Source organism: Oratosquilla oratoria, chromosome 27, assembly GCF_046742065.1.
Source record: "Oratosquilla oratoria isolate Oo_2021 chromosome 27, ASM4674206v1, whole genome shotgun sequence".
Lineage (NCBI taxonomy): Eukaryota > Metazoa > Arthropoda > Malacostraca > Stomatopoda > Squillidae > Oratosquilla > Oratosquilla oratoria.
The window spans coordinates 45,726,773-45,735,576 of record NC_134803.1 but is presented as its reverse complement, the minus strand read 5'-3'; positions in this window follow the sequence as shown (position 1 = coordinate 45,735,576).

The window sequence follows — 8,804 nt, the reverse complement described above, 5'->3', positions numbered from 1 at the left end:
CAGGCCAGTGATCTACCAACCGCGCCACTGAGTCGTGTGTGTGTATGTGTGTGCACGCATGTGTGTGTGTGTGTGAGTATTTGCGCGCGCATGTGTGTGTGTATGTGTGTGTGTGTGTGTGTATGTGTGTGTGTGATTCATCATAGTCTTGGCTCAAGTGCTGGATTCGTGGTCGACGGCTATTACCCGCATTTATGCAGATCTATAGGTAATGTGTGTGTTAGTGTGTGTACATGTGTGTGTATATATTGTGAATGCGTGCAAGTGTGCATGTGAGTGCGTGTACTCGCGCAAATATGTAAATATGTGTGTGTGCGTGTGTGTGTTTTATTTATAGTTTTATACACGAGTCTATTTTTCCGTTGGTTGGTAACTGTGGGTGGAATTTGTGTGAATTTATATTCCGTCCCATTTTTTGTTCTGGAAAGGTTAAAGAATTTCAAATTTACTTGATATTTCGCAGAGGATAAAATGTATTGGGTATTTGTGTTCAGCTCTCTGTAGCCTTGAGTGATAAATTCCTACGAGAAGTCGAGGCACAAGAAGGTCTGGGAGGAGTTTTCTAGCCAGAGCCCTAAGGTTTGGGTCTTTTAATGTGCATAGATGTGGTAAAGATTAAAAAAGAAAAAAAAATGGAAGAGAGAGGCAGTATGTACGTGAGAAGTAAGATGGATGTGTTGGCATTGAGTGAAACTAAGTTGAAAATGAGGGGCGATTGTAGTGGGGAGGGTGTCGGGAGTGAGGAGAGGACGAGGGAAGGAAGGGGTGGCTATACTAGTAAGTGAAGAGATAGGTAAACGTGTGGTGGAGTGGAAGGAGGTTTCTTCAAGGTTAATGTAGATGAAGGTGAAACTGGAAAGGGAGATGTAGGCCTTTGTAAGTGCATATAAACGTTGTAGTGAGAGAATTGTAGAGGGAAGTTTAAATGTATTTGAGATGAATTGTCTGAGATGTAGGGTATGGGTTACAAGATTGGATAGAATGAGAAACGAGGAGGTGAGGAGGAGAGCGGGAGTGGAAAAGGAGATGGTGCATAGGGTGGATGAAAGTAATGGGATGATTTGGACACATGGAAAGAATGAATGAAGAAAGATTAGTAAAAGAGGTGTGGAAGGCAGAGGTGGGTGGAGTGAACATAAGGGGACGACCGAGGATGAGGTGGAGTGGAAGAGGCGTTGAGGAAGAGGGGGCTGTCTGTTGAACAAGGAATGGAGAAGGCAGGAGATAGGGATGAGTGGAGAATGGCTGTGTATAGATGATACTGTGATGCAAGGAAGGGAAGGGGCGGGGGATGGGGAGAGTAGGGAGTGGTTATGTGTGAATGATATTTTGACGCAACCCGAAGGGATTTCTCGACGTTTTATATATATATATATATATATATATATATATATATATATATATATATACTGTATATATATAATATATTTCAAGAGAAGACGGAGAAAGGGGGAAGGTCACTGATTAAGTGAAGCGGCCTTGCTGTGGATGTACTGTGTCTTGCTGCACTGCTTCTGACCCAGGGTAGTGGACGGGTTACAGAGATGACCCGTCATCCATAAGGAGCTAAGATGAGAGGGAGGAAAGGGTGGTGGAGGGGAGAGGAATTATTGGGCTTTGGCTACCTCCTTTATAAGGGGGAAAAAGCCTTTGATATATAGATATATATGTTATTATTATCATAATCATCATTATAATGATATTGTTGTTATTATTGTTGTTGCTGCTATTGCTACTGTTACCACATATTTATTTAATTTTTTTTTTATAAATTAATTTCCTCTTTACATTGTTTCCATAACCTGGCTCGTCCTCAATCCTCTTGATCTAGCTTCCCATTCTATTTCAACCCTTCTGCTAATATCAGTTTCCTTCTCCACTCTCCTCATCTTTATTGTCAATTATTTCAACCCTTTCTTTCTCTCTCCCCTATTCTCCCGAAGACCCTCGGATCTGTGGCGTTTTTTAGTTCCTAGGATATCATTATTACAATTTCATCTTTATCATTGCCGCTTTTGAAGGTATTGGCGTTGATATGATTACTGATTGTTATCCTCACCCGAAATAGGATCATCCTTTCTCAGACGCAAAGAAAGTTTTGTAATCTAATCGTATTGGAAATAACCGTAAAGATGATTAGTTTTCGTCCGGAATCAATTCAAGTTCCACCTGCCGCGGACCAAACTCTTCTCTTGTTTCCGACGCTATTCGACCACCTCTTCTCTTGTTTCCGACGCTATTCGACCACCTCTTCTCTTGTTTCCGACGCTATTCGACCACCTCTTCTCTTGTTTCCGACGCTATTCGACCACCTCTTCTCTTGTTTCCGACGCTATTCGACCACCTCTTCTGTTGTTTCCGACGCTATTCGACCACCTCTTCTCTTGTTTCCGACGCTATTCGACCACCTCTTCTCTTGTTTCCGACGCTATTCGACCACCTCTTCTCTTGTTTCCGACGCTATTCGACCACCTCTTCTCTTGTTTCCGACGCTATTCGACCACCTCTTCTGTTTCCGACGCTATTCGACCACCTCTTCTCTTGTTTCCGACGCTATTCGACCACCTCTTCTCTTGTTTCCGACGCTATTCGACCACCTCTTCTGTTGTTTCCGACGCTATTCGACCACCTCTTCTCTTGTTTCCGACGCTATTCGACCACCTCTTCTCTTGTTTCCGACGCTATTCGACCACCTCTTCTCTTGTTTCCGACGCTATTCGACCACCTCTTCTCTTGTTTCCGACGCTATTCGACCACCTCTTCTCTTGTTTCCGACGCTATTCGACCACCTCTTCTCTTGTTTCCGAAGCTATTCGACCACCTCTTCTCTTGTTTCCGACGCTATTCGACCACCTCTTCTCTTGTTTCCGACGCTATTCGACCACCTCTTCTCTTGTTTCCGACGCTATTCGACCACCTCTTCTCTTGTTTCCGACGCTATTCGACCACCTCTTCTCTTGTTTCCGACGCTATTCGACCACCTCTTCTCTTGTTTCCGACGCCATTCGACCACCTCTTCTCTTGTTTCCGAAGCTATTCGACCACCTCTTCTGTTGTTTCCGACGCTATTCGACCACCTCTTCTCTTGTTTCCGACGCTATTCGACCACCTCTTCTGTTGTTTCCGACGCCATTCGACCACCTTTTCTGTTGTTTCCGACGCTATTCGACCACCTCTTCTCTTGTTTCCGACGCTATTCGACCACCTCTTCTGTTGTTTCCGACGCTATTCGACCACCTCTTCTCTTGTTTCCGACGCTATTCTGTTAATTATCGTCACTGCATCCCCTTACATGCATTACTTCTCCCCTCCTCCTTCGTTCTTTCTTTGTTCTCCTGTTTTATCCGTTTGTCTCTCTTTCTTTGTCCATATATCTTGTCGTGGGGGAGTCGGCGTGACGCCTTATTCTTCTTCTTCTCTTTAGCTAAGAATCTTTTTCTTTTCGTTCTTTATTTATTTCTGTTTTTTGACAGTTATTCTTTGTTTTTTCTCTTCATCTTATCTCTCTCTACACACACACACTCACTCACTATATATATATATATATATATATATATATATTAATATGTGTGTGTGTGTGTGTAATATGTATGCGTATGCGTATTTAATATTCCCAATGTTCATTACATTTTTTTGGCAATTTTATCATTAGGTCTTAATAATGTTTAATGTGTTAGCGTGGGTAAATATAGTCCGCTAGATGGGTGTGCATGATCTTTTTTCCCTTGTTCGATAAGAATAACGCCACACACTTCGTCTTTCCATAGAGTGGAAGTTAAGGTCCCTAAGCCTGTCTTTGTATGCTAAATTCCTAAGCCCTTCCATGTCCCTGTAATACTCATAGTATTTCCTCCTGTTAGTCTTACTCCCCTCCTTTTTTCCCCCTCCTCTTCCCTCCTATTCTTTCTCCCCCTATTCTTCCTCTTCCTCATATTCCTCGTTTTTCTCCCATTTTCCTCCTCCTCCCCTCCTCCTCCTCCTTCTCCTCATACTTATCCCCTCCTCCTCCTCCTCCTTACCTTCATACTTATCTCTTTTTCCATCTCCTTATCTCCTCCTCCTTCTCCTCCTCCCTCCCCTCCTCTTTCTCCTCCTCTTTCCCCTCCTCTTTCTCCTCTTTCTCTTCCAACTCATTCTCCTCCTCCTCCTCCTCTTTCTCCTCCTCCCTCCCCTCCTCTTTCTCCACATTCTCTTCCTCTTCCTCCTCCTCCTCCTCCTCCTCCTCCTCCTCCTCCTCCTCCTCCTCCTCCCCTTTCTCCTCCTCCCCTTTCTCCTCCTTCGCTTCTTTATCCACGTCTCCCAATCCTTCTATTCCATCTCATCCTCCTCTTCCTCCTTATCCATTTCTCTTCCTTTTTTTTGTCTTGTCCCCTCCTCCTCCTCCTATCGTTTACTCTTTCCTCCTCCACTTTCTACTCTTTCTCCTTAATTTGTCAGTCTGTTCCTTCTTTGCCCTCTTCATATTGGGGCTCCAGTCCAACCTGCCTTCCAGCCCGACCTGCTTTCCAGCCCGACCTGCCTTCCAGCCCAACCTGCCATCCAGCCCAACCTGCCTTCCAGCCCGACCTGCCTTCCAGCCCGACCTGCCTTCCAGCTCGACCAGCCTTCCAGCCCGAATCTACCTTCCAGCCTGACCTTCCTTCCAGCCTGACCTTCCTTCCAGGCCGACCGACATGCCATCCACCCCGACCTGTCTTCCAGCGCGACCTCCCTTCCAGCCCAACCTGCCATCCAGCCCGACCTCCCTTCCGGCCCGACCTGCCTTCCAGCCCGACCTGCCTTCCAGCCCGACCTGCCTTCCAGCCCGACCTTCCTTCTGGCCCGACCTGCCTTCCAGCCCGAGTCTGCACCGGTGTCGTGCATAACATAATTCACAGAAATTTCCCTTCGTTCCAGGTACTCCACCTTACCCTCATGCTTTGTTCTCTTTTCCTCTTAATGAAGCTCTCTTCCCATTCCTCTTTAGTTAAGCCTCTGGTCATAGCCCGTTCGCCGTGGTGGTGGTGGTGGTGGTGGGTGGGTGAGGTAATGGGTGTGTAATGGGGTGGGTGGGGTAATGGGGAGGAATGGGGTTCTAATGGGGTGGATGGGGTAATGGGGTGGATATGGCAATGGGGTGGCTGGGTGTTGTAATGGGGGTGTATGGGGTGGGTGGGGGTAATAGAGTTGTAATAGGGTGGGTGAATGGGGTAATTGGGGTGTAATGGGGTAATGGGGTGGGTGGGTGGGGTAATGGGGGTGTAATGGGATGGGTAGGTGTTGTAAAGGGGTGGGTGTGTGGGTGTGGTAATGGGGGTGTAATGGGGTGGATGTGTAATGGGGTGATGGGGGTGTAATGGGATGGGTGGGTGTGGTAATAGGGGGTAATGGGGGGAGGCAGATGAATTAAATCGTTTAGCAACAATTAAATCTTATAATTAAAAATCAAATCGAAAGGTTTAATCGAAAGAAGTTTGAGATGATTAAATCCTTTGCTAAGCTTCGGGAATTCCTTCAGGTGAATAAAATCGCCTGACGGCAACTCAGGATAATGCCAGAGTAAAGAATTGCATCGAAAGGATGAAATAGGTTCGAAATTGGTTTTAACCTTTAAGTACAACAGAATAAATGAAGCGAATCGTCTGGCTGCAGTTTGAAGAAGTATCAGTGTTAAATTAATATAGTGAACAGAGTCATGCAGCTCAGTCCTCCTCCTCCTCCTCCTCCTCCTCTTCCTTCCTCTGCCTCCCTAGCTCTTCCTCTTCTTCCTTCCTAGCCTCCCCACCTCCTTCTTCTTCCTCCTCCTCGTCCTCCTCTTCCTTCCTCTGCCTCTCCACCTCCTCCTCCTTCCTCCTCCTCCTCCTCCTCTTCTTCCTTCCTCTGCCTCCCCACCTCCTTTTTCCTCCTCCTCCTCCTCCTCTTCCTTCCTCTGCCTCTCCCACCTCCTCCTTCTTCCTCCTCCTCCTTCTTCTTCCTCCTCCTCCTCCTCCTCCTCCTCCTCTTCCTTCCTCTGCCTCCCCCACCTCCTCCTTCCTCCTCCTCCTCTTTCTTCCTCCGCCTACCCCACCTCCTCCTCCTCCTTCCTCCTCCTTCTCTTCCTTCCTCTTCCTCCTCTTCCTCTTCCTCCCCTTCCTTCCTTTTCCTCCCCACCTCCTCCCTCTTCTTCTCCTCCTCCTCCTCTTCTTTCCTCTGCCCCCCACCTCCTCCTTCCTCCTCCTCCTCGGTTAACCCTTCTCTGTCCTTAACCCACTTACCTCTTCCCCTCCCTTCACAAAACTTCTTCCTTATACTTCATGCAGTAAATATCTTATGGGACTTTATTGATACCCCTTCGGACCAGAGCCACGTAGCATTCTTTTATGACTAGAGTCGCTTATGACTTCCGCCCCACCGTTTTGGTACCATTCCTTAAGGACCGTACTTTGAAACATTTCGCCAGCATTGGCGAACATTTCCCACCAAGAGAGATTTTTTTTTTTTTTTTTTTTTTTTTTTTTTAGAAAGGTTTTGTGACGAAAGGTTTTGAAAATACGTTCCCAAATATCTCTTTGACTTCCTCAACGTCTCCACCTCTTCGGGCCAGTATCGTCTCCAAATATAGAAGCACTGGTTATCTTCAGTATACCCAAATACTCTCCCTCCTTCCCTCTCTCTCTTAGCTCCTCTTATCCTCTCTTAAATCTCCCACCGCTTTCTTCTCTTCTTACCATTTCCTCTTCTCTCTTCTGTTTCCTTCCCTTTTCCCTCTCCCCCCCTCTTCAACCCTTCTTCCTCTCTTCCTCTAACTTTCCCTCCCTTCTCATCCTGTCGCCTTTCTTTCTTGAAAGGTCATCATACTAACTCTTTCCTCCTCCTCCTCCTCCTCCCCTTTCTCCTCTTCCCCCTCTTCCCCCTCTTCCTCCTCTTCCTCCTCCCCCTCCTTCCCCTCCTCTTTCTCCTCTTCCTCCTCTTCCTCCTCCTCCTCCTTCTCTTCTTCCTCTTCCTCCTCCTTCTCCTCCTCCTTCCTCCTCCTCCTTCCTCCTCCTCCTCCTATTCCTCCTCCTCCTCCTCCTTCCCTTCCCTCTCCCTTCCCGTCCATCTTCTCCCTTCCCTTTCCTCTCCGTTCTTCCATCTACTCCCCTCCTTCCCTTTCGTTTCCTCCTCTTCCCTTCCTTTCCATTCCTTTCCTTTGGTTTTCTTTCCTATGCTTTCTCTTCCCTTATATTCCCTCATCTCCCCTCCCTTCCCCTCCCTTGCCCTCATCTCCCCTCCCTTCCCTTCACTTCCTCTCATCTCCCCTCCCTTGCCCTCATCTCCCCTCCCTTCCCCTCACTTCCTCTCATCTCCCCTCCCTTCCCCTCCCTTCCCCTCATCTCCCCTCCCTTCCCCCCCTCCCCCTCATATCCCCTCATATCCCCTCCCTTCCCCTCATCTCCCCTCCGTTCTCCCCTCTCTTCACCATTTTACATTTTTCTCTTCTACCCTCCCCTCCCCTCACCTCTCTTTTACCCCTTTCCTCTCTAAGGTCCTCTTTTCACGTTCCCCAACAATTGTATCTTTATTTTTCTGTCTACCTCTAAGCTCCTCCTACTACTACTCTTTTCCTCCGCCTCCTCTTCCTACTCCTCTTCTTCCTCCTCATCCTTTTCCTCCTCCTCCTCCTCTTCCTCCTGCTTCTCCTCCTCCTCCTCTTCCTCCTGCTTCTCCTCCTCCTCCTCTTCCTCCTCCTCCTTCCTCCTCTTCCTTTTCCTTCTCCTCCTTTCATAACTCTCCCTCCTCCATTTCCAATATCCTACGTCTCTTCCCTTAAATGTCACCATAGGAAATTCCCCTCTCCTATCACTTTCCTTCACCTCCCCTCCCCTCCTTTTCCTTTCATTCCTTCCTCTATTCTTCCTCTCCATTCCTTTCCCCTTCTTCCCCCTCATCTCTCTTTCCACCTCTCTTCTCCCTTTCCTTTGCCCCTTCCCCTCTCTTCCTTTCCCTATTTTCCTGTCCTCCTCTCCTTTCCATTTCATCTCTTCCCCTTCTCTTCCTTTCCCCTCTCTTCTTTTCCGTCCTACTCCTTCTCAAGGGCAGCCTTCTCCCACTTCGCTAACTTTCTCCTTCCTTTTCCCTTCCCCTTCCCCCTTCCCCCTTCCCATTCCCTCCTTTTCACTCCCTTCCTCTTGGACCCTACACACCTGCTTCCCATCTTCCACATCGCTTACTCCTTCCCCCCCCCTTTCATAACCTCCCCTCTTCCCCAAAAGTCTTTGACTGCGTAAGATTTACCTAGACAACATTTTAGAGACTTTAATGACACCTATGCGGACCAGAGTCGCGTAGTATTCATTCATGATTGATGACTTCACTCAAAAAATAATGTTGATTTCTTTTAGCTTCTACTATCACTTCGTTCTACTATGTTTAATTCTCTCCTTTACTATTTCTGGGATCCTAACTCGTAGGCGCGATATTGTCCTCTAGGTTAGGAATACTGGTTATCCTCGACGAAGCATTCTGCTGAGTCACTCGGCCGAGGACTACCTTGCCACGCCAAGCCCGACCAGGTTCAGGAAGGGAACGAGAAGGGGCTGGGGGGCGGTGGCTTCAGAGGTGGCTGTGTTGGCGGCTGCAGGAGCGGCGTGGCGATAAAGGTAATATTTTTCTCGCCCCCCTGGCCTTATCTGGCCCGTAATGACATCATATTACAAAATATTTCTCCCTGGCCGCGTCACCCTTCGTCTACTGCCCAACAACCACCGACGGACCTTCGAACTGACCCCCAACCCCTCCCCACCACTCCCTCCTCTTCGCTGCTCTTTGCCCATACACACATGAATAGAGTGGTTCTCAACACCCCA